Source organism: Schistocerca serialis, chromosome 3 (assembly GCF_023864345.2).
Source record: "Schistocerca serialis cubense isolate TAMUIC-IGC-003099 chromosome 3, iqSchSeri2.2, whole genome shotgun sequence".
Lineage (NCBI taxonomy): Eukaryota > Metazoa > Arthropoda > Insecta > Orthoptera > Acrididae > Schistocerca > Schistocerca serialis.
Window position 1 is genome coordinate 288,635,592 of NC_064640.1, and position 27,864 is coordinate 288,663,455.

Below are 27,864 nucleotides of genomic sequence, written 5' to 3' on the forward strand. Positions count from 1 at the left end.
ACAAAGTACAAGGTGACCATAGCGTCTTTCCCGAAAACAAAAGTTGCAGAGCGTCTCTGGATCCGTTCCAAGACTGTGGCCATGCCTACTTGATAAGGATTGCAAACACTGGAGCAGTAATAGATAATCGGCCGCACTAGCGTCTTGTATGCTATTTACTTTACACATACATTGCGATTTCGAAAGAAACCTTCCAAACAATCTAAGTCTTCCTTTCGACTTTCCTAATACACATTTTACGTGATCGTCCCACTTCCTGTGGCTCTTACAACATATGATGTGCTCAAGATGTTCATCACTAATCTTATAATCACATACTACCGTGTCTTTATCTTTTTATAGGCTTCACTTTACATTTATCTACCTTTAAAGAGAGTTGTATTCATTACACCAAGTGCAAAACGTTGTCCAAAGCTTTCTGCATTTACTTATGATCATTCAACAACGATACTTTCCCATACTCACTGCATAGTTACGAACGATGTTGTGGCACCACTGATACTATCTGAAAAATCGTTTATGTGTGTTGAAAACATTAGAGATATTATTACGCTTTTCTTGGGCACACCCGATGTGACTTTCGTCTCTATGTAACATCCCCCGTCCATTACAACGTAAAGGGTTCGATCACTTACGTACCACTAAACACCCGATTCATTAAAGACTTGAACTCCCCTGTATAAAACAGATTCAAACGTTTGATTACTGTTGTTGTCGTTGTGGTCTTCAATCCAGAGACTGGTTTGATGCAGCTCTCCATGCTTGATTACTGTACACATGAGTTAATGTGTTAATTTGACGTTAAGTTCGTAAGCCTGAAAACGTTAAGAAAAGGTTTGAAAGAATGCTTAAAGTTTGTTGAAAGTCAGTACGTGCTCTCATTACGACATAGTGGATGAATATAGGCTGGGTAATTTGCTCTCCACTTTGAGCAAAAGCAAATTTTTCACGCATTTCAACGTTTATGACGTCATATATTTTGAACTATGTGTCTTAGAATGATATAATTTTGCAGGCACATTCAGTGATAAACGTATATACCTTCTTCAAATTGTGTTTAGAATTATGTTAGTAGTAAAGAAGTAACAATTTAAAACGTCATGCATGATACTGAAGTTTTACTCCTAGCTATTTTAAACACAATCAGGCTTCTCACGCATCTCAATGTTTATGACGTCACATCTGCTCAGCTGTGTGTGGACCAATGAGATACTTTTGCAGGTACATTCAGTGGTATACGCGGACACTGTCTGCAAACTGTGTTATGAATAAAGTTTTTAGTAAAGAAGTAACAAATTAAAACATCGTGTCTGACGGTGAAGTTCGATTGCATGAACAACGAACATTTAGTAAGCGACAACCATTTTTCCTTTCATCATTTTGTGAGGGATATCGACGAGAAAAAGTTTCGTAAAGTTTTTAAATCATACGTGAAATTTGTTGGAAACCGCTAAGTGCTCACACTCTCAAATACTGGGTGAATAAAGTTCGGGTCATTAATTGCACTGCCTCAGGACAAACACACAGTTTCTGACTGTAATATTTAGCTTGTTGTGTTAAACTTTTAGCAGTAATGAGTAGATTATGGCAGCATTAAAAATTTTCCAAATTCGCTCAATAATTACTGGAAATACCGAAAATCAAATTTTTGTTACCCTGGAAGCCGTTAGATAGGCAACATGCAACTGGTAACTAGTTCCGTATTCCGGGATGGTCGCTTAGAAACAGAGATTCCTCGAGCCAGTCACATATCTGCTAATGTATTCTGTATGATCATATGTTGGTTAGTAGTGGACGATGTGGTAGTGTCGAACACCTTTCGGATAACTATGTACCGAATATACCTGTTCATTGGCATCTATTGTTTACATGTTCCATAACGAGTGGAGCTTGTTATAGAAACGTAGAATCTGAATGGTACACTGTTTCTGTATCGTTGACAATGTTGAGAAGTGAATCGTAGCAGTTAGCTTAGGGAGGCGCGTCTTTGTGCTGGCCATACCGCCCGTACCCGCGCCGGCGCTCCTCGTGGCAGGGCCGCCCACTCCGCCACGAGAACCCCGCCTTTTGTTTCGGCACTCACTCCACCCGTCTCCACCGCCCCGCTATAAGCGCCTACTCCATCACCTCCCTCCCCTGTTCAAATTAATCCTCTACATTTCTTACGCCCCAGATATTACCTCCTAGAATACACTTGCAAAGAGCTGCGGAAACCACCTTTACGTGAGTTGAAAGGTTAAGATAGGAAAATTAGTTTTCAGTACCCAGTCAGTGTCCACCCATCGGAGATGGGTCGCAACTCCTAACTGTTCATGGATGGGGAACTATATCCGCTGTGGTCATATCATAGCACGGCAAACTGAACCGTATACAGCCGTGTAACTGTAGATATGCACCTCTAAGTCATTTCCACTGTGTATTCATGAGATATCATTCTACTCTTGATAGCCTAGCTCTTCTGAAAGCGGTCGTATTGAAGGAAAGAACAGCTTAGCGTCCGGTCGACAGCGAGGTCATTAGAGACGCAGCACAATGTCGAAAGGATGGGGAAGAAAATGCCGTGCCCTTTTGAAAAGAGCTAGCCCAGAATTTGCCTGAAGGGATTTAGGGAAATCGGGGAAAACCTAAATCAATGTGGCCGGACTCAGATTTGAACCGTCGTCCTCCAGAATGCGAGTCCAGTGTGCTAACCACTGCACCACCTTGCTCGGTCGGTCGTATAGAAGACGTCCATACATAGGCATAATCTTGTAGCTTCTTTGATACTATAACGCAGCTGACTTCAGAAATAGTTTCTGCCGGCCGAAGTGGCCGTGCGGTTAAAGGCGCTGCAGTCTGGAACCGCCAGACCGCTACGGTCGCAGGTTCGAATCCTGCCTCGCGCATGGATGTTTGTGATGTCCTTAGGTTAGTTAGGTTTAACTAGTTTTAAGTTCTAGGGGACTAATGACCTCAGCAGTTGAGTCCCATAGTGCTCAGAGCCATTTGAAATAGTTTCTGAACATAAAAATGCAAAGTTGGTCATATGGCTAATGCTGCTCTGCAATACCAAGCAAGCGTATTTGAAAGTGTGTGAGGCATGTATACATTACTGAAATATGGGGCTACAGATTACCTAAAATAGCCGTAATAGCAGAGCCCATGCAGTTACATATCTTCATTTTTTTTTTTAAATCACTGTCTCAGTCACACTATACTCATATTTCCGTTAACACGGTTCCGGCACGTATGTGCCATCTTGATGACGATTGCACGGAAGTGCCGAAAACTGTCTAGCTGTTGAATAACGGAAATATAATGTGTTTGACACTACGACATGAAATTATACTACATTCACACATACACTTCGCAAGTCATTCTACAGTGTATGGTGAGGGTAATTGGTTCAAATGGCTCTGAGCGTTATGGGACTTAACATCTGTGGTCATCAGTCCCCTAGAACTTAGAACTACTTAAACCTAACTAACCTAAGGACATCACACACATCCATGCCCGAGGCAGGATTCGAACCCGCGACCGTAGCGGTCACGCGGTTCCAAACTGAAGTGCCTAGAACCGCACGGCCACACCGGCCGGCGGTGAGGGTAATTCCCACCAGTATTATCTGTCCTATCACATTTACGCACTCAGCGAGGGAAATATGAGTGTCTTTATGCTTCTGTACGGTCCATAATCCTTCCTATCTTATTCTTAAGATTTCATCGCGACATAAAAGAGTTGACAATAGAAAAGTCGCACAGCTTCCCTCGAATACCTCTTCTCTAAGTATAACCTACAGGGTTTCTTGGGAACAATGTCAAATTTCTTAAAACAAATTCACGTATATGTTAGCCAAGAAACTCTGATCCACTTTCTTAATGGCTGTATCAACCTGTCATGATCCTACCATCGCATCTGTGAACCGGTTCTATGGGTGTTGTGATGGCTACTTGATGTGCCCGTACAGCCATCTCAACAGTGGAAATGCGATATGGCAGTGTGCTTCCACAACTGAGAATATCCATTAGGGTCAAGCCGTACCCCGTTCTGGTCGAGCGGTTCTAGGCGCTTCAGTCAGGAACCGCGCTGCTGCTACGGTCGCAGGTTCGAATCCTGCCTCGGGCATGGATGAGTGTGATGTCCTTAGGTTAGTTAGATTTAAGTAGTTCTAAATCTACGGGACTGATGACCTCAGAAGTTAAGTCCCATAGTGCTTAGAGCCATTCATTCAAGCCGTACCCGTACGAGGTTACATATGCTAGGACTTGACACGTGACGATATACATGCGATTTTCGTGTCAGTTAGGATAATACGAAGATAAGGTCAACACAACACCCAGTCACCAACCGGATAAAAACTCCGACCCGGCCAGGAATGGAACCCGGGCCCCTACGGTTAGCTATCAGCCGCACTCACCCCGCGGCTACCAAGTCTTGAAAGTGATTTCATTTGCGGATACACTACAATTCTCAGAACCTAAACCTTCCATGCGCCTTTTCAAATCCTGATCTTATATCTTTGTCCCACTCCACATAGGTACTTAATATTAGCCGCAAATATTCATTAGATATATTGTTGTAAGATGTCAACCACCTATCTTGTAATCTGATACTATGGGCTTCTTTCTCTTTTCCTATCTTTTATTCATTCACATTTAATGAGATTTGTCATTTGCTACACTAAGTGGAAATATTTCCCAAGAAACTCTGGCCGTTTACATGAATGCGAATTCCACTAACGTGTCCTCATATTTCTATGGTTCTTCTTTACTAGACGTTATTTTAGATGTAGGGGAAGGCTAAAGTTTTCACGCAAATTCTTATTAGTTAACGCTTTTCGTTAGGTTGATAGTTTATTCGCAGTGGCTCAAAAATGGTTCAAATGGCTCTGAGCACTATGGGACTTAACATCTGTGGTCATCAGTCCCCTAGAACGTAGAACTACTTAAACCTAACTAACCTAAGGACATCACACACATCCATGCCCGAGGCAGGATTCGAACCTGCGACCGTAGCAGTCGCGCGGTTCCGGACTGAGCGCCTAAAACCGCTAGACCACCGCGGCCGGCTTATTCGCAATGGCATTAAACTGAAAATCATCTACAGTAACAAATCCTGCAAACAGTTCCTTGTTTGTCCACGACTTCATATTCTGTTCTGCTTCTAACTTCACGACATCGAGCTGTCAGTTAGGAGGAATAGGTTGCATAAAAAGGTGTTAATTTCGCCCCGCAGGAAGTTGTATGAATTGATTTTATTTACGACTTTTCTTTTGTACGGTCTCTGAGTTAAAACCAAGGAATTTTGTTCTATGTTTTAAGGATCTCTAATTAATATAAAAATAGACTTGGCTGTCTCACAGAAGAGATGTGAAAGCTCGAGCACTCAAAGTATTGAATGTAGCGAAATTTTGAATGAAAAAAGTGGGGGAGGGGAAAGCGTCAGATACATATTTGTCCAGTCTCGTTTCGATTACGGTTACAAGATTTGTGGTTCAGAATGACCATCATACTTAAAAATGCTGGATTCAAATCACTACGACGGCATCAGATTGGCTTAAGAAACGTACAGATGCAGCTTCCATGCGGAGGCAAGAGGAACAACTTAGTGTATTGGACTTTATGGTTGAACAAGTACACAAGGTTCGACCGTTGCCACGGTCATTGGCCTTCCCTGCATCTGTTAATACCCGTGCAACGTTGTATCGGTTACATAGAAATTGCTCATGCGCGACGCAGCCGTTCGGAGTATGAGTGACCTAACTTCTTACGGACCTTAGTGTGACAGAGATCAGTGCAATGATGCAGTGCTCAAAATGGCTCAAATGGCTCTGAGCACTATGGGACTTAACATCGGAGGTCATCAGTCCCCTAGAACTGAGAACTACTTAAACCTAACTAACCGAAGGACATCACACACATCCATGCCCAAGGCAGGATTCAAACCTGCTACCGTAGCAGTCACGCGGTTCCGGACTGAAGCGCCTAGAACCGCTCGCCCATCGCGGCCGGCCAATGTTGCAGGGACTGAGTAAAACTGTACAATGGTTTTTGAAGAGACACAGAATAAACTCGGACATGACAGAGTAGAACAAACTGTTTACTCGAGATTACTTACGTAAAAATAAATGTTTAAACATTTTAAATGAACTCCAAGCATTTAAAGGTTTTTAGACCAATGCGACCAAGTAAGATGACAACCTTCGTTGCTTGGTCGTTTTCTCTGACCGTAATATTTGGAATTATCAAGCTATCAGGAAACATATCTAATCAGCGAAATTTTCTTTGCAACTTGGAGAGAAACGAGAGTGCAGTTCTGAAAGTCATGACACTGAGTAGAGATCGAGACAAGGTTGCAGTCTATCCCCTTGTTGTTCTATCTGTGCAATGAACAACCAGTAAAGGAAACGAAAGCGAAATCTGATAAGGAATTAAAGTTCTAGGAGAAGGAATGAAAACTTTGTTGTAGACTACATTTTAATTATATGAAAAACGGAAGAGATCTTGATGGATCAGTTGAATGGAATGGCTTGTCTTCAAAAGAGTGTATGAGATGAGCATAAAAAATTTAAAAGAAGGATAACAAAGTGTAGTCAAAATAAGTCAAGTGGCGCTAAGGAAATTAGGCTAGAAAATTAGACGCTGAAAGTTGTACACAGGTTTTGTTATTTGAACAGCAAAATACCTGATGATGGCAGAGGTAATCAGAATATAATGTGTATACTTGTAACAGGAAAAAGTTTCTGAAAAATATATGTGTTCTCATCGAACATAAGTTTAAATGTTAGGAAGCTTTTGTGAAAGTATTTGTGTGGGATGTAGCCTGATGTGGAAGTGAAACACAGATGACAAACAGTACAGACACAAAAAGAATATAGGCTTTTGAAATGTGGTGAAAGTTGTAGGGGGTAAATCAAGTGACTAATGAAGATGTAATGAATGAATCGAACTGATGAAAGAAAGAGTCCTATGATACAACATAACTAAACGAAGAGATACGATGATAGTATGCATGATAAATGAAGAAATAGTTAATTTGGTAAAAAAGGGTAATGATGGGGAAGGGGAGTTAAAAATTGTAGAGCAGCACCAAGGCTTGAATACAGTTAGTACGTTCAGATAGATGTAGAGTGAAGTAGCAGTTCCAAGCTGAAGGGAGACTCAAACTGGGTAAACTAGCTTGGAGAGCTGCATTAAACTAGTCTTCGGACCGATAACTACAAGAACAGCCTTCTCGGAATCCAGTTCTCCGTGCCATTATGGGGACCGTGAATCAGATTAGACGTGAGCAGCGACTGCAACTTCTCATCTGTTGCGATTCCCTTAATACTCTACAGATTATCCAGAATTCGATGCCGCTAGATCAAATAGTCCGTAACATCCAGGAAGCATCCCATCACTTGAAAGTAAGGGGGCGGTAGAGTCCTTTTCCTGAGTACTGGACCACATGGGAATTAATATTAAGAGATATATAAATGACTGTAAATGAACTGTAACAGAACTAAAATTCTGGAGTTAAATGACATAAACTACAACGCACCAAGAGAATATAAAAACAATATTTCACGAGTAAGTAACAAAGGCATGTACTTTCACGTGTAAAATAGAGGCTTTTTCATTTTTTTCCCTTTTCAGTCATCATTAGGACGCCCGTTTCCACGAATTACGTATTTATTATTATTTTAAATTATATGAGGTACTTTTAGTTAACGGCAGAAATGTGCTGGAAACTTTATTATAGAACGCTGATTACAGTGCCGTTTTCTAAAATGTGCATAGTCTGTCAATGATTCTCTAGCAATTAAGATGTCACCGAAACTGCTGAGTCTAAAACCATACTCAACAATAGAGTGCAGGAAATAATTGAATACGTCAGTAAAAGCATAAAAACAATTGACACAGAGATCTGCAGAACTTATATTTTAGCGGCAAAAAAATGCGTGTAAAAGAGATGAACCCTCGTTCACAACATATCCCACACTCATACAAAATGCTACAATCGGCAAGATATAATCACAGTAATAAATGAATATAATTTACTCCACTCACTAGTTGCCAGTTACTGGAAATAAGTTCTTCGTAAATTTGACTCGATTTTGTAATTACTGAAATAACGTCATATACGCTATTAGTCCGTGTGGTCTCGTTTTGTTTCCTCCTCCCATACTGGGTCTCCGTTTTTGCTAGGCAGTGAGTACAGAAAACAGCATTATACACTAAGGGTAAAGCGAACAATGTTGCGCTGTTGGTAACAGAGTGACCCTTCGTGAGGTCAGCCATCCTGATTTAGGTTTCACGTAGTTTCCATTAGAAACTACAAGCAAATTCCGGATGGTTTCTACTATAACGCCATGGCCTGCCCTAGCTTTGTCGAACTAGACCTATTAGTATGTAAATGCCTATCTTTAAAATTTATGTTTTTTATTCTTAATCTGTAATACTATGATATGTCAATACCCATGTAAAAGTGACCCACGAATAAATAGAACTAGTAGTACTACAATATTCACTTCACGATATTTGTAACGATAGTTATAACTGCATCGCAGGGCACCCTGAACGACTGAAGCAGTTAGACAGATGTGACAAATCGGGCACGCTATACCTCAGAGCTTGTCTGGGGTCGGTGTCAAACCGAATCTCCAACTATTGAGCGAATTTCCTTTGCGACCTGCTGATCGGTCGCCTCTCAGTTTCATTTAAACGAGATTTTCTGTCTACGTAACTCGTCGGTTTCTAAGTTATACTGGGTCGGCCCGTAAGTCCTGGCAGAAGAAGTGACAATTTTGCTTGTAAAATAAATTGTCTTAGCAATGAGTTTTATGCTGTTCATTAGATAACTATGTGCTCTAGAAAATAGTGTGTTTGGATATTTTATATGCTAATATACTTCTTGGTCTTTTCATGTCATTAAAATGGAGCATCAAATCGACACGAAAGAGCATTTTCGACACCTTCTGCTTTTTGGGTGTAATGGAGGTGCCAAAGCCACAGAAGCCGATTGAGAAATTTTTGAAGTGTGTAGCGAAGAAGCCATACCTCTTAGGACGTCGCATAATTGGTTTAAGCAATTCAAAGACGACAATTTCGATATCATAGCATGCATGATCCACCACGAATTGCTTGATCGGAACCAAACAGTGAATGCGGCTCTTTACGTCCAACAAATGCAACGAGTCAACAACGCTACCCAGAAAACTGACCTGAACGGCAAAATGGAGCTCTTCCGCAACACGACAACGATCCTCACGTTGCCATGGAAACCATTCAAACACTTTGACAGAGCGAGCAGCCACATCTTCTGTTTTCTCCCGAATTGGCGTCTTCAAATTTCCATCTGTTACGATCCGCCTCCAATGCACTGCGTGGCGTTTACCTCAATAATGACGTGAAATTGAATGTTTTTTCTTGGCGATTTGTTCCATAGGAGCCCAGGTGATTTCTACAGTCGGAGCACTGAATAGCTTGTTGAAAGTTGAGAAGAAGCTGTAAACAACAACGGAGAATTCGTTATTGATTCATTTGTTTTTCATTTCCTGTTTATTTATGTGGGAACCCACACTTAAAAAAACTGCCAGAACTTATGGGCCAACCCGACAGGTCGCATGCTTTCATTAGACACGTACGTAGCACAGTCTGAATTTAAATTAGTGATAGTCGTTTCACCACCAAATGGCAATCTGCTATATTTATGTGACATATCATGACTAGTTTTGCATCGAAGCCTCGATAACACAAGATTTCCGCTGTGGTGGAACCCAGCAGCCTGACATTCCTGGTAGACAAGGAACCCCTGTAGTGTTAGCACGGAGGTGGGTAATACTATTTTAGCCGCAGCACGACGAACAGACAGCGTTGTCAGGCAAACTGCTGTGGTTAGTAGCTCTAGCGAATGGCCACTAGCTCTCATTTGCCGGTGGTCACTGGAACTGCAAGACAATATTAGTTCGCCGCCGTAGCTGGGCAGACAGCGCGTCAAACACGAGGAGAATTCGAGTTGAATTCCTGATACTATGGAGAACTATTCCCCCGAGAGGGGACAGCAACAGGTTGAAATTAGTCTCCTGAGAGCCAGGGGATAGTTACTTGTGCGGAAGCCCGGAATCCGGCAGGGACAGGTTGACACTAGCAGCTAGCAGAACGCTTTTCTTACGAAATGCCCCTCTACACACCATAGGCAGGTACGCGACACAGTAGCCTGTATGGCCCCGATCGACTGACAGAGTGCAGTTTGAAAATGTTGCGTGGAATGAAAATTTGTGCTTACCCGGTACTCTAACCACGATTTGCCAGTTTTCGTGAGCCGTCACCTTAACCATTACGTCTGAGCCCCCTCAAGGCCCAACAGAAACTTTTATCGTCAGAGTTGTTTGCACCTATGCTTTTTGAACACTATTGCCAGAGGTTTGGCTGCGGGTTATGTAAGAATGTCACCACCGGGGAGTACCGTGGATTACTCTGCCATGGAGGTATTTAGGAATGGAATTAAACGCAGTTCACTATATCAGTTCACCAGCGGTTCTATTCTTACACAATCTGTAGGAGGACCTCTGGTAGTAGTGTTCGTAAATAACTGGCGGAAACATCACGGAAAATGAAAGTTGGAGACTGCTCTGGAAGTGTGATAAAATAGCCTACCCCAGAAATCTCCACACTGCCACACACAGGGTAGCAGTTCTTACGTAAGTAGGTCAATAGTCACACCAAAAACAAGAAAACAAAGGTTACTCACACACAAACGCAGTTTGATGGCTTAAATTAGACCTCGTCAAGTCCGTGTCTTTCATTACACACCACTTACAGCTAGCTAATGGCTCCATGAGCAGATAAAAGGTCGCTGTCAATGAATTACGTGTGCATGTACCGATAAATAGCCCTCGCCTGTAAAATTGAAGTAACTAATCAGAATTCTAAGCCCACGCACGGGAACGAGCCTGCAGATCCATTTAAGCTTTCTGTACCGACAGAATAACTTCACCCTACTTCCACGTCAGTTGACTCGTTGATTTCGCGAGACCCAAGTAACTTCATAAATAGTTTAAACACTCCGGCCTTTCGGCCAGTTAACTTCAGAAGCATACAGTTACCTGTGGTAATACTTCTTTGGAAAGTACTGTCTCCTGCCAGGACTTCTCGTAATATTGTTAATTGGCCAAATGTTTGAATAGAGAGAATACTAGAGTTCCTGTAAATTATACGATGGGTTTTGTCCGAAGTTTCATGACCAAACGAAGAGCAGAAATGGGGTAAAAAACTAACGACCGTGAGGTATGGCTATGCAAAAAAGAGGATTTATTTCCTTCCAAATAATCAGGCTACTTACAAAACCTTACTTAGTGCTTTGAAGGAAAATTTTTGTCCTAATTTTCATAGACTAACGGAAAATGTGAAACAGACAAATGGAGCAAGGCTGTCAAACTCAGCAGCGAGAGGTCTAGTTCTGTAAAGAAGAATATTTAATTGCTTGAATGTAATAATGGCAAATAAGAAAAAATGTATTATTCACTTGAGGGTAAACTGAAGTTTTTCACGAGTAGCTGGCTGTGTAAATGAAGTGTCAAGGAGTTCATCACTTCAAGGCGTATAAAAAGTTCCAGCAGTATGATATTTAACTGTCAAAAACGCTTTCTGTGACCAGGTGCTTAATTTAGGACATATCAACAAGATATGCTGACCCTATGACTTTTCATAGAAGATACGTTAATGAAAGACAAACCTACGTTTATAACATTTGTAGACTTAGAGGAAACTTCTCCCAATGTTGACTGGAATACTCTCTTTCAAATTTTAAAGGTGGCAGGGGAAAAATATATGAAGCGAAAGGAATTTGCAATTTTTACAGAAATCAGAGGCAGAAGAGTCGAGGGGCACGAAAGGGAAGCAGTGGTTGAGAAGGGATTGAGACAGGGTTGTAGCATCTTCCAGATGTTATAAAATCTGTATATTGAGCAAGCAGTAAAGGAAACAAAAGAAAAATTTGGAGTAGGAATTAAAGACCAGGGAGAAGAATTAAAAACTTTGCGGTTTGCCACTGACATTGTAATTCTGTCAGAGACAGCAAAGGACTTGGAAGACCAGCTGAACGGAATGGACAGTGTTTTGAGAGGAGGATACAAGACGAACATCAACAAAAGCAAACCGAGGGTAATGGAATGTAGTCGAACTAAATCAGGTGATGCCGAGGAAATTAGATTAGGAAATGAGACACTTAAAAGTAGTAGATGAGTTTTGCTATTTGGGCAGAAGAATAACTGCTGATGCTCGAAGTAGAGAGGATATAAAACGTAGACTGAAAATGGCAAGAAAATCATTTCTGAAGAAGAGAAATTTGTTAACATCGAGTATAGATATATGTGTCAGGAAGTCTTTCCTGAAAGTAGTTGTATGGAGTGTTACCATGTACGGAAGTAAAACATAGACGATAGTTTAGACAAGAACAGAATAGAAGCTTTTGAAATGTGGTACCACAGGAGAATGCTGGAGATTAGGTGGGTAGATCATGTAATTAGCAAGGAGGTACTGAACAGAATTGGGGAGAGGAGAAATTTGTGGCACAACATGACTGGAAGAAGGGATCGGTTAGTAGGACACATTTTAAGGCACCAAGGGACCACCAGTTGGGGGTCCAAATCGTAGAGGGAGACCAAGAGATGAATACAGTAAGCACATTCAGAAGGATGCCGGCTGCAGTAGTTACCCGGAGATGAAGAGACTTGTTACAGGATAGAGTATCACGGAGAGCTGCATCAAACCAGTCATTGGACTGAAGCAACAACAACGACAATTTCGATAGGAGAAGACACTGCGAAGGCAAACGAGGTACCAAAAATGTCATCTCTCGAAGGCCTCGCTGCTACGCACATAAAAAGTTGCATTGGTGTGATATTTATCTGTCAAACTTGCTTCCTTCAAACCAAAAACTAAATTAAGGACATTTGGAGAAAGGAAGACGCCAGGAAAGCGAATGACTGTCAAAAACACAATTCTTTCTGAACAAAACATGAAATAAAAAGAAAATTGAAAGGAGTTTAAACAGTTTTTTGAAATGAAGAAATAAAATATGTTAGAGAAACATACGACGCGTCCCTCGAATAAAGCATGCCCAGAGGAACATTGGATAGTATTTCGGAATAACACAGACACCGCAATATCATATTTATCCGCCGACATCGGGAAAGAGACTTTCGAGTAAAATGTCTTCTCGCCTATACGGGAATATACATAATGGTTGTACGAGCACAGGTTGTAGACACATGGTTGATGACATATGAGTCGTGCTGGGATAGCCTAATGGTTGTCGGCACGGTAGCTAAGCGTGTTTGGTCAGAGTGAACGGCTCAACGATGAACTTTAACAGGTGTCATGGGATGTCCGCCCCGAACATATCTACCGAACAAATACGAAGGAAAGGCGATCGCTCGCTCGCGATAAGCGGGAAATCTGGGTTCAAGCCCCGGTTCGGCACAAATTTTCGTTGTCATCATTCCATTATGCAGCTGTTGGTTGTCCATATTCGCAGCTGCGATTACATGTCGTATACTTCATAACGGTTGTAGTCGCCGCAATTCCTCTTCCTTTGGACATGCATGTATGTTAAAAGAAACATTGAATCGTAATTCGGAATAACACAGGCACTGCAATATCGGAAATGAGCTTTGATCTTCTCCTTGCATTCTAAGTACCAGGAGCATTAGATTAGCAGTGCAGGAAGCTATAACTTGATGTTCGCGCTGTTGACGAACTCGTACAGTAGCTTATACGTTGCAAGATCGTTGGATACCAACAAGATTTGGAGGCTGCTTGGGAACTGATGACCAAGAGCCCGAAAGTTTCTAGCAAGAATGTTTATATGTTGCGTGTTCCGAGGACATTGTAGAAATATATGATTCGGTTCTTCGTCCTCTCTGCAAACACATAGAGAGATGGCGCTTAGGTTGAGCCGATAGAGGTGTTTGTTGACCTTCTAATGATTAATTTTAAGCCGTGTTATAATTAACGTGAAACTCCTTGATGTTTGAGCCTTATTATTCCATGGTACTCTTGGAATCGTGGGATGATTTAGTGCGTGGTGACTGCTCTTAAGGGGGGTAGGACGTCAAAAAGGCTGACTTGGAGCAGGAGAGGCACCAGAGGACATTTTAATTTCCACTGTCTATACTTTTACAAGTAAATTCATAAAACTTCGTCAGCATGACCAGGGAGGATTCAGGATTCACACTTTTAGCAGCGGAAGTTAAAAAACATAAATAAATAATTTATTTTACATGTGAAATTTCATCATTTTTTCACTTACTACTAATTTCTGAAATAATGAATGAGCTGTTACGTTTTAAACTATATGTTTAGAAAAAATCAAATTTTGTAGTTAATTATCGCAATTTTTACCACAGTTTTTCATAGATTTGGAAAATTCTAGAGTTTCATACACCTGTAAGTATGGTTTGTATGCTGTGCAAAATTCATCAAAGAATCTCTCTTATTTGTGAAGAAAAATGTACCTATAGCAATAAATGCAGCCAACAGTAAGTGAAAAATTGATGAAACTTCATATAAAAAATTTATTTTGTTATGTTTTTGCACTTCCAGTGCTATGAGTGCGAATCCTGAATTCTTCCTGGTCATGCTGACAAAGTTTTATGAATTTATTTGTAAAAGTATCGGCAGTAGAAAATAAAATGTCCTGTGGTGCCTCTCCTGCTCCAGGTCGGCCCGTTTGACATTCTACTCCCCTTAATTTTAGATGTCCACTACCAATAGTCTTGAAAGTCCGATGACAACCGCTTTTTTGATCATAGATATCATATCTTTGAGAGGGAGTTTATCATACTTAGTTAGCCCATTCAGAGATGCCTGCTTTGCTAAGGCATCTATTTATTCATTTCCAGTAATCCCAGAGTGGTCTTTCATCCATACCATCACGATGTTGCAACTGTTCCTCTGCACCCAAAACACAACGTCGACTATTGCTGCAACTATGGGGTTGGACCAACTACGATGATGGTTTCTAATCTGCTGTAGGGCTGGCTTACTATCAGAGATGATAGCTACTATGTCTGCTGTGGATGTTTGTGCAAATCAGCCAAGCTTATGCTCTGGAGCTGAAGTCGTCTATCAGGGCAGATTCAACATGACTTAAATCCCCGAGCTAACGAAAATCCAAATCGGATAATTATCCCACCAAAGTGTCTCGAGAGGCTCGGGAATAGTGTGTTACAGTGCGTCCCTACTCCTCCAATTGACATAGTACTCATTGTCTGATGATCTAGACATTCAAGTTGTTTACCCGCTAGAAGTCCGAGTACAACAGATGGAGCGGTGCGCGCAACAGGCTGGCGAATCCTTGGTGAGTGGTGTGTAAAGACGGGCGGAAGCACTGCAGACGGCAGACGACACGTGAAGTGCGGTGGGGAGGGCCGGCGGTTTGCGTGCGGCTGCGGAGGGCGTGCGTAATGATGCGAGCGGCGGCGGGCGGCGGGCGGCTGCGTGTGCGAGTGCGTGCGGCGGCGGCGAGAGCCGGGACCCACACAGGAGGCGCTTAAAGCCGATAGGCCCAAAACAAGCCGCCGCCGCGCTGCTCTCCCACCGAGGCGCTGCGATTCAAATCCCCGCCCTCCCATTCTGTTTAACGTTCTACGTGGTTTTCCTAAATCGTGTAAGGCCGATGTCGGGACAAACCCAGTGAAAGGACGCGGCCGATTTCTTCCCCGTTTAAATCCACACCCACTGGCAGAAGATACAGTATGATCACTCGACCCCCTTTCCTACTCCATTCGTGGATGATACGTAGCTCAGTGGGCATCGTGTCTGGCTGATATGCGGAAAACGAGGGTTCGATTCCCGACACAGCCAGGGATTTTTCCTCGGTGGGAAGACTGTAACTGGGTACACTAAACTTCCTGATGAGGCCACTTGACAGGCTACGTGAGCGATAAGTAGCGACTCCACGGTCAAGACAGCCGACACCGGCTGGGGGAGCGGAATGTTGAGCACACGCCCCTCCATACTTCATCCAACGACTCCTTTGGTGAGGACGACAAGGCCGTCGGTCAGTCAGTCGGTCACGATTGGCCTGTCAGGACCAGAACGTGGAGCTTTACGTGGAAAAAAGACTATAAGTATCCTTCCGCAGGAAGCCGAATTTCTCTAATTTTAGCGTTACATAAGATGGACATTGGAGGAAGCAGTAGGTTTCTTGACTCATTTTGGAATGTGACCTCTGGATATTTTACGAGGAAAGCTCTCCGCGATTTCCAGCGTCTTTATCGTAACGACGCCCACAGTAGTTTAACAGTCGCCTGTTCAATTGCACTTTCACTTTTTCCCACAACAGCCGGCCGTGGTGGCCGAGCGGTTCTAGGCGCTTCAGCCCGGAACCGCGCGACTGCTACGGTCGCAGGTTCGAATCCTGCCTCGGGCATGGATGTTTGTGATGTCCTTAGGTTATTTAGGTTTAAGTAAATGTAAGTTCTAGGGGACTGATGACCTCCATTGTTAAGTCCCACAGTGCTCAGAGCCATTTGAACCATTTTTTTCGCACAACATTTTTGCTTTCTATAATCGCAACTTTACATCTGCAATTTTCTTCAAGGTCATTTTATGTCGATTAGTCGAGCCAATCTCTTTTAGTCATCCCTTTAGAGTACCACTGAAGCTTGTTGCGTCTTTGGTGAGCTTCTGGGGCTTCCATCGAGCGAAAAACTTTCGCGATTGTCTGGCCACGAGGCCTAATACATTCGAACGGGCGCTTGCCACTCGGCACTCCGTTCCCTTGCCACTCGGCACGCTGTTCGTATTTTTCGGTGTTACGCTTTCTGCTTGGTCAGCGTGACGCGATTCGCAGTCCTGTAATGCCAAAAACTTTGGGTCAGATCTTTACATTTACTTGCCCTGGTGCTTAATAGGCGAAGTGTAGGTCGCTTCAATCGCATGATCAAAATAATCGCATAGTTATTTTGCAATCATTCTGCCTACAGAACTTGTAGTGAATTATACCTTGAAGTACGAGGGACGTTCAGTGAGTAATGCAACACATTGTTTTCTGAAAGAAGATTGGTTTTACTCAGAATTCCAATATACTATTTTATTCCCCACTCTTTTGCCGACAAAATCATATCTTTCAACATAATATCCGTCCAATGCGACGGACGTTCGTCATCTAACTGGGAAGGCCTGTATGCCTGCATGGTATAACTCTGCTGGTCGACGTCGGAGTCAACGTTTTGCTTCATCCGTAACCTCCCCATCATCCACGAACTTCTTCCAGCAGAGTGCATTGTTCATTGGGCCAAACAGATGGAAGTCGGAAGGTGTGAGATCCGGGCTCTAGGATACACAAGGAAGAACAGTATAATGACATTCTGCGAGATCCTCTCGAATGGTTCAAATGGTTCTGAGCACTACAGGACTTAACATCTGAGGTCATCAGTCCCCTAGAACTTAGAACTACTTAAACCTAACTAACCTAAGGACATCACACACATCCACGCCCGAGGCAGGATTCGAACCTGCGACCGTAACGGTCTCGCTGTTCCAGACTGAAGCGCCTAGAACCGCTCGGCCACACCGGCCGGTGAGATCCTCAGGTGCCCAGACTTGTGTGAGGACTCGCGTTGTCATGGAGAAAGAGAAATTAGTTTGCAATTTTGTGGCGAAGAACACGGTGAAGTCGTTTCTTCAATTTCCTGAGAGTAGCACAACACACTTCAGAGTTGATTGTTGGACCATGAGGGACGACATCAAACAGAATAACCCCTTCAGAGTACTAGAAGACCGTCGCCATGACTCTGCTGGCTGAGGATGAGGATTTGAACGTTTTCTTCGGAAGAGAGGTGTTGCGGCGCCACTCCACGGATTGCCGTTTTATTTACGGTTCCAAGTGACAAATCCATGTTTCATCGGCTATTACGATGTTCTGCAGGAAATTGACACGATCAACCGCGTAACGCGCAAGTAATTCCGTACAGATGATCCTTCGTTGCTCTTTGCCGTCTTCTGTTAGGTGGCGAGGAACCCAGCGCGCACACTCTTCTGAGTACCCCAACTGGTGGACGAGTGTGTCAGCACTACCAACAGAGGTGTCCAGTTGGGAAGCGCGGTTTTTGGTTGTGATCCGTCGATCACCTCGAATGAGAGTGTCCGCACGTTCCAACGTTGAAGGAGTCACAGGTGTGTGCGGTCGGCCGGCACGCGGGAGCTCGGACAGGTTTGCAAGACCTTGTTGCCATATCGGAGCCCAATGGCTCACCGTGCTTTTGTTCTCTACCAGGATTCCGTAGACATTCTGGAAGTGTCTATTTTTTCAATTGAAACTGGCCGAGAAAAACAAATATGTTGCATTACGGATTGAACGCCCCTGATAGTATCCTTCTGAGTGGCGACACAAAGGCTCGAATATCTCTCGGCGTTCGTAAGCTAGAATCGAGAAATATCTGATAAATCTGTTGCAATATATATTAGCATCGTCTCCTGCATTATGAACGGTTTATTATCTTGCTGGAAGACGTATATCGAGAACTTGAAATTTCGTAGCTTTTTCTGGAAATTCACTTTATGTAACGTGTACTGGAAAATTCGTGAGGTATTTGTGACTTGTCTGTACAATTTTAAGAATATATAAACTATTTGTCATATTTATTTTAATCATTTCAATCAACTTACATAAAATCTTTACTACTGAACATAAAATAGCGACAGTCTGGTATAATGCCATCATGTCCTCCCTCACTTGCGCCTACAGTCTTTATCATATCAATGCCCAGTCTGTGTGCGAATAGCCAAATAATAAACTCTCACGCAGCTATTTCAGTCCGTTAATAAAAAAATCCCGTTTTTTGCATAAGTGACTTTCAGTGCAGAAAGGTGGGTCACTGGACGCTGTTCTAGAATGCAGATGGCTGTGGAAGACCATGCGTTGTGCTTTTGTAGAAGAGCGATATATTTTGAAGAACACATAATTGTTCTCTATTTTCAATAGCATGGGCATATTTTTCTTTTGAATTACATCTTAACCTCATTGTTTTAATAACCCTTTTGCAGGGTCTACATTCGATGATTACAGATACGAGGAAACATCCTTATAGCACGGCTTTTGGCTCTAACCTGGACGTATACACGACATATAACACTGTGAATAGGATTTGCCAAGTGATTACCCACTATTGGATGTTCGAGCACGTAGCTATGCAAATACATTACCGTTGCGCATATACGAGCGGGTGCTGGAAAGTAATGCCTCCGAATTTTTTATTCTGTCCTCAATTTCAGTTGAGATATTACATGTCCTGCATATTACTCTGTCGATTTTCCTTCTTCGATGACGCATTTTTCTCATTTAACGAGCATCTTTGCTAAAATTTCTTACGGGTTATATCGCCTTTGAAAGCCTAGAAGGTCGTCTTCGAATTACTTTTCTGCCGGGTTTCAGGCGGACGTCCGGAAAAGTAATGCCTACGAATTTTAATATGAAGGCACTTAAATATTTTTAAATAACACAAACGTTATTAACATTTTACATCCTTATTCTGCATGTCTACATACTTGCAGCCCTCCGCCGGTAGAGTGCTCCGAATTGTAGCGCCTTACATGTAGGCGTGTAATGTAACTAGATCGGTGGGTGAGAAACAGCGTGCCATAATCGAGTTTCGAATTCGAAGAGTTTGTCCACGCATGGCGCACCCTCTCCTCCAGTATGACAATGCCAGACCTCACACGAGTGCTGCGACATCTGCAACAATCCGACGCCTTGGCTTCACTGTCATCGATAGTCCTCCATACAGTCCCTACTTGCCCCCAGCCGATTTTTATCTGTTTCCAAAGCTTGAACAACACCTCCGGGGACTTCACTTTGATATTGATGAAGTGGTGCAAGCAGAGGGAGGTTCAGGCTCCGTGAAAGACGTCAAACATTCTACAGTGACGGTGTCAAAAAACTGGTCTCTCGTTGGGAGAAATGTGTTCATCGCCAGGGTGGTTTTGTTGAGAAATAAATTTGTAGACATGAAGAATAAAGAAGTAGAATGTTAATAAAATTTCTTTTACTTAACAAGCTGTAAGAGTTTCCACATAAAAAAATTCGGAGGCATTACTTTTCAGCATGCCCTCGTATTAAGTGTGTGTGTCCGTGACTGTTTATTCAATTGTTTGTGGTCAGACGCGTTTTCAATTGTATACAAGCGTACAAACAACCCTAACACGCAGCAGAGAACATTGTTTACAAGTTTATGGAGCTATTTTTGATCTTCTTACGCTAGTTGAAGAAGCCAGTAACGAATCGTGCACCTTTCCTTTGAAATATTTCTCTCTCTTCCGTAAAATCTGTTCGGAAAGGGTCCCATGTCGGCGAACAGTACTGTAGAATTGTACAATCGACGGTCTTGTAAGCATCATCTTTCGTGGGTGAATTACACTTGCCCAAGGATTGTCGCCATTGATGTTTAATCTTTATTCTCATGGTATCTTCATAGTAGCCCTAGAATATGTAGAACAAGAAATTGTCATGAATACGGAGGAGCTGAACAATATCCTCTACGGTGAGGATACTGACAGCTTAATTAATCTTCTACATGTTGTACCCCGAATCTACGGGAGTGATGAATTTTATGGACTAGAAATCAATATCAGTAAAACAACATTTATAGTCATCAGCAACAAAGACATACCCAATTGTCATCAAAACGTTAATCTTAAACTTACAGGGCATATACACATGTCTGGGAACTAACATTAATAGTCAGCGGCAAAATAAAATTTCTGCGTTGCTCCATATTTCTCGTCCTTTTTTGTCAAGCTAAGGCCTGGTTCGTGACCGAGACGACGGGCAAACAACTTGAGGCATCTGAAATGTGACTGTACAGGAGAATACTAACAGTACCATGGGCAAATAAAATTACTACGATCGACATTCTCCGCAAAATGAAGAAAGAAAGAGAAAGGCCTTAACACAGTAAAATGCAGAAAACTACAATATCTGGTCATGTAATGAGGAATGGGAACATGTAAAAACTACTGCAGAACGTTCTTCAAGGAAAGATGCCCGGCAAATTAGGACGAGGAAGAACAACATTTTGGCTTGGAAACTTAAGAACAAGGGCTTCGCAAATGAGCGAGGAAATTTTTCGAACAAGCAGCAGTGATATAGCTGTCCTGTTCACCAACATCCGGAACTGATAGGCACTAGAACAAGAAGAAGAAGATGATTATGATGATGAAGGATTCTCGCGCTAAATGAATCTCGCATCTGCTTTCTCCACGTCTAGGTTCATCCGGTGGTTCCATCTTGAATTACTCCGGAAAGAAACTCCTACATTCTTGGACCAATGGTTCATAGTATAGCCAGGCCATGTAGGACCTTGCCACCTATTTACAAACGTTATACAACATTTATTTATACTTAGCATCAGTTGCCAATCCTTGTACAGGCAAGTCTCTCTGCATTGAGTGATACGTTTCTGAAGTTGTCATGACTCTGTACAAAACTGTATTCTCTGCGAATAACCTCACCTGGCTACAGATATTATTGTTCATTTTGAAATTGCGCCCCATCTAATGACCCCTCGTCGATTGGTCGACTATACGTTAAATTATGAACTTCCTTCCCTATCGGGTGTCACTCCTATAGGTACTCAAGCGTGTTTTTTTTTTGGTGTTGTTATTTCGGTTTTTCAACGTGTAGGTGGAGTCTACCCAAACAAATCCTGCTCGTCACGTCTTTCATACGACGTCCAAAATCGACAGAAAGCGTTGATTTGTTTCCCATTACAAACAAAATTATATTTAAATCGGTATTTTATGTTCCCAACCGATACGGCGGTCCCAAATCAGTCTAGTGCGTTATTCGTTTTATCGATGTATAAAGTATAAGAGCAATCAGTACTTCAGCAGCGACCGAGAAGCGCTTGTGGTGGCACTTAGTGAAGACCAGTGCGGTGCTGTCACTGCTCAAGTACTGGTTATGCTACGTGTTTCACTGTCACAGCGTGGATGCATAGGTAGAATCATGCTTCTCCGCACCTTGCACAGTCAGTGAAGTGGCTGCTGCAGAGGCATTTCGGAAGTGCTAGAATTACCAGTCGTGACACATCGATAGAGCCAATATCGTACCGGACTAATTTGGGACCGCTCTGTCGAATGGGCACGAAAAAATCCACATTAAAAATCATTTTATTTGTAAGGGGAAACAAAACGACGCTTTCCATCGACGCTACGCGTCGCAGGGAAGATGTAATGGACAGTATTTGTCTGAGCTGCCTCCAACTACGCGTTGCAAAAACGAAATTGAAAATATCTGCCGAAACACCAGAGAAAATGTGCCTGACGACTCTTACGAGAGACACCCTGTCAATAATTAAAGTTTCAGTTTCAAAACGCTGTAGAAACAGAACCACTTCTCTAAATGATGTGAAATTTGAACAACATATTACTGACTCAGAAGGAAACGCCATGGAACAAAAATAAATAATAAAAAAATTAACTAACGGAAATTTGACCAATAGATGGCGCTGTAAGCGTCAGACATGCACACCATCAGACGCGTGGCACACGGCTGTTTCTCAGTTTGCGCTCGAGGCGCTCAACATGATTGTCTTCACGGAGGACCGCGCGTTGCTGGTAAATTTGTTTTGTTAGAACGGAGACTGTGCACCAATAGCCCTGGATAAGTTCCGAACACTCGAGGATACGAAGAAAGGCATTGATCCGATGACTGATACGGATCTGCAGAAAATGATTATAGAATTCGGAAAGACAGTGGCGGAGGGAGGAAAGTAGTTGATCCGGCGTCTTTCGAAGATGTGGCCACAGCATTGCAGGAGAGCTCGAACGGTGGTGAGAAAACATGCAGTGCACGGGGAACTGCCCGAACGTTGGACGTGCCTCCGAATACGGTGCATAAAATCCTACGAAACATTCTGCATTACTTCCTGCTGAGCTGCCTGCAAGACAAACGATCTCTCTGAAATTTCTTGTTAGCATGGAAGTGGACAATGAATGACCACGAAACATACCGTGGACAGATGAAACCCATTTCAAACTCCAAGGACAGAACTGGAGAATATGGGCAACGGAAAATCCGTACGCACAGCAACCGGTACTACTCCATTCTGCGAAGGTGACTGTGTGGTGCGGGTTGACAGCATCATTTATCGTAGGGCCGTATTTGTACGAAGAGATGAGTCGTACGGGTCCTCCTATCTGTACCGTAACTGGTAACTACTATGAGAGTCCTTCGCGCACCTGAGCGAGGTGGCGCAGTGGTTAGACACTGGAATCGCATTCGGGAGGACGACGGTTCAATCCCGCGTCCGGCCATCCTGATTTAGGTTTTCCGTGATTTCCCTAAATCACTCCAGGCAAATGCCGGGATGGTTCCTCTGAAAGGGCACGGCCGATATCCTTCCCCATCTTTCCCTAATTCGATGAGACCGATGACCACGCTGTCTGGTCTCCTTCCCCAAACAACCAAACCAAACCTTCGCGCACCGCGTCATTCTATCCTTTCAACAGCGTGGATGCATAGGTAGAATCATGCTTCTCCGCACCTTGCACAGTCAGTGAAGTGGCTGCTGCAGAGGCATTTCGGAAGTGCTAGAATTACCAGTCGTCATTTTCCTACATCCTGGACGTCCAGATCACCTGATCTTAATCCGTGTGGCTTCTGGCTGTGGGGTTATCTGAAAGATGTGTTCAGTGCCCCAATGACGAACGTAGCTGAACTGGAGGCACGCACCGCGCAACGTATTCTGAACGTGACCCCTGACGCACTCCGATCTGTTGTGCAACACACTGCTTCTCGATTTCAGCTTGTGGTAGAAAAAGGTGGGCAGCATATTAAACATACCTTTCGCCAGTCTCCCAGCAAGTAGAAACCGATTCCATTCTGCTTTTTACGCGGTTTTTGGCATCAGGACAATTAAAAACCAATTTTTCGAATCCGATGTGGTGCGACCTTGGTGTGGTGGCTAGGCGTACCTAAATACCAGTGTCGCAATTGTTGACAGCAGAACTTGTGCACTCATGCAAATCGAACAGTGTGGATGGTGTAATGTTCAACTCATAATGTAGCCGTGGTATTGCGATTCATCTGTCACTTGTAGCTGAACCCAGTTTCGTTTAGACTCTTACAGCGCCGTCTATTGATAAATATTTTACTGCTCCATGACGTTTCCCCCTGCGTCAATAATATGCTGTTCGAATTTGACGTCATTCTGAGCAGTGGTTCTCTATTGAAACTGGAACTTTAATTATGGACAAATTAGAAAAGGTCATATGAACATATGGCCGGAAATGTGTTCCAAGGCATGTAAACGCAGCTGCAGATTAAGAGATAAATGATCATTGACATCGTAAATTTCAGTGCTTGAAAGCACACGTGGGTACACATCAGACAAGTGGGAATGTACTCCTCTAATGATGGTTTTGCTCCACATTCAAGAGGGCAGTGAGCTGGAGCACCATTATCTATGTGGGTTGCCCAGAAACTAATGCACCGCATTTTTTTCTTCAAAAATTCTTTATTGATCATAATGAGAACTACATACACGAAAGAATGGTGTTTTATCTACACATACTATTTTACCACATAATCTCCATCCCATTCTATGGGCTTGCTCCAGAGCGAAACAAGAGCGCGTATGCCCTTTCTGTACCAGTCCTTGTCCTGGTGGCGGAGCCAGTGCTTCACTGTGTGAACTTCCTCTGCTGATTGACAGATGCCGCACCAAGTGCCAAGTCGTAATGCGTTTGTCCTCGCGAGTGACAGCATCAGCTCGCTGCAACATGCCAGGTGTGACAGCCGTGGGTGGTCTCCCCGACCACTTCAAATCGTGGAGCTCCGCCGGACCGCCTTCTGATGACCTCACCCTCCATGCCCAGCGACTAACTGTACTTCTGTCGACAGCAGGTGCTCCATAGCCTTTGCACAAGCGTATGTGGATATTCCCCATAGTTTCTTTCTGTCTAGTGAGAAATCCAGTGACGGCACATTGCTTCTAACGTACATCACCTACAGACGCCATTTTGAAAATGTCCTGCAGCTACGCTATCTGTCGGAAGTCACGGAAATTAGGTGCGCTCACTCAGGAGACTTCAAATAATACACTACTGACCATCAAAATTGCTACACCAAGACAAATGCAGATGATAAACGGGTATTCATTGGACAAATATATTATACTAGAACTGACATGTGATTACATTTTCACACTATCTGTGTGCATAGATCCTGAGAAATCAGTACCCAGAACAACCACCTCTGGCCGTAAAATAACGGCCTTGATACGCCTGGGCATTGAGTCAAACAGAGCTTGGATGGCGTGTACAGGTACAGCTGCCCATCAGCTCAACACGATACCACAGTTCATCAAGAGTAGTGACTGGCGTATTGTGACGAGCCAGTTGCTCGGCCACCATTGACCAGACGTTTTCAATTGGTGAGAGATCTGGAGAATGTGCTGGCCAGGGCAGCAGTCGAACATTTTCTGTATCCAGAAAGGCCCGTACAGGACCTGCAACATGCGGTTGTGCATTGTTGTTATTGTGGTCTTCAGTCCTGAGACTGGTTTGATGCAGCTCTCCATGCTACTCTATCCTGTGCAAGCTTCTTCATCTCCCAGTACCTACTGCAGCCTACATCCTTCTGAATCTGCTTAGTGTATTCATCTCTTGGTCTCCCTCTACGATTTTTACCCTCCACGCTTCCCTCCAATACTAAATTGGTGATCCCTCGATGTCTCAGAACATGTCCTACCAACCGATCCCTTCTAGTCACGTTGTGCCACAAGCTCCTCTTCTCCCCAATTCTATTCAATACCTCCTCATTAGTTATGTGAGCTACCCATTTAAACTTCAGCATTCTTCTGTAGCACCACATTTTGAAATCTTCTATTCTCTTCTTGTCTAAACTATTTATCGTCCATGTTTCACTTCCATACATGGCTACACTCCATACTAATACTTTCAGAAACGACTTCCTGACACTTAAATCTACACTCGATGTTAACAAATTTTTCTTCTTCAGAAACGCTTTCCTTGCCATTGCCAGTCTACTTTTTATATCCTCTCTACTTCGACCATCATCATTTAATTTGCTCCCCAAATAGCAAAACTTCTTTACTACTTTAAGTGTCTCATTTCCTAATCTAATTCCCTCAGCATCACCCGACTTAATTCGACTACATTCCATTATCCTCGTTTTGCTTTTGTTGATGTTCATCTTATATCCTCTTTTCAAGACACTGTCCATTCCGTTCAACTGCTCTTCCAAGTCCTTTGCTGTCTCTGACAGAATTACAATGTCATCGGCGAACCTCAAAGTTTTTATTTCTTCTCCATGGATTTTAATACCTACTCCGAACTTTTCTTTTGTTCCCTTTATTGCTCGCTCAATATACAGATTGAATAACATCGGCGATAGGCTACAACCCTGTCTCACTCCCTTCCCAACCACTGCTTCCCTTTCATACCCCTCGACTCTTATAACTGCCATCAGCTTTCTGTACAAATTGTAAATAGCCTTTCGCTCCCTGTATTTTACGCCTGCCACCTTCAGAATTTGAAAGAGAGTATTCCAATCAACATTGTCAAAAGCTTTCTCTAAGTCTGCAAATGCTAGAAACGTAGGTTTGTCAGTATTCCCTCACGTGATCCAACATTTCTACGGAATCCAAATTGATCTTCCCCGAGGTTTGCTTCTATCAGTTTTTCCATTCCTCTGTAAAGAATTCGCGTTAGTATTTTTCAGCTGTGACTTATTAAACTGATAGTTCGGTAATTTTCACATCTGTCAACACCTGCTTTCTTTGGGATTGGAATTATTACATGCTTCATGAGGACTGAGGGTATTTCGCCTGTCTCATACATCTTGCTCACCAGATGGTATAGTTTTGTCAGGACTGGCTCTCCCAAGGCTGTCAGTAGTTCTAATGGAATGTTGTCTATTCCGGGGGCCTTGTTTCGACTAAGGTCTTTCAGTGCTCTGTCAAACTCCTCACGCAGAATCATATCGCCCATTTCATCTTCATCTACATCCTCTTCCATTTCCATAATATTGTCCTCAAGTACATCGCCCTTGTATAGACCCTCTATATACTCCTTCCACCTTTCTGCTTTCCCTTCTTTGCCTAGAACTGGGTTTCCATCTGAGCTCTTGATATTCATACAAGTGGCTCTCTTTTCTCCAAAGGTCTCTTTAATTTTCCTGTAGGCAGTATCTATCTTACCCCTAGTGAGATAAGCCTCCACATCCTTACATTTGTCCTGTAACCATGCCTGCTTAGCCATTTTGCACTTCCTGTCGATCTCATTTTTGAGACGTTTGTATTCCATTTTGCCTGCTTCATTTACTGCATTTTTATATTTTCTCCTTTCATCAATTAAATTCAATATTTCTTCTGTTACCGAAGGGTTTCTACCAGCCCTCGTCTTTTTACCTATTTGATCCTCCGCTGCCTTCACTATTTCATCCCTCAAAGCTACCCATTCTTCTTCTACTGTATTTCTTTCCCCTATTCTTGTCAATTGTTCCCTTATGCTCTCCCTGAAACTCTGTACAACCTCTGGTTCTTTCAGTTTATCCAGGTCCCATCTCCTTAAATTCCCACCTTTTTGTAGTTTCTTCAGTTTTAATCTACAGTTCATAACCACATCTGCCCCTGGAAATGTCTTACGATTTAAAACCTGGTTCCTAAATCTTTGTCTTACCATTATATAATCTATCTGATACCTTTTACTATCTCCAGGGTTCTTCCATGTATGTATGTATGTATGTATGTATGTATGTATGCATGCATGCATGTATGCATGTATGCATGAATGTATGCATGTATGCATTATCTTCCATGTATGCATTAAGCTGCTGAAATGCAGGGTTTCGCAGGGATCCAATGAAGGGTAG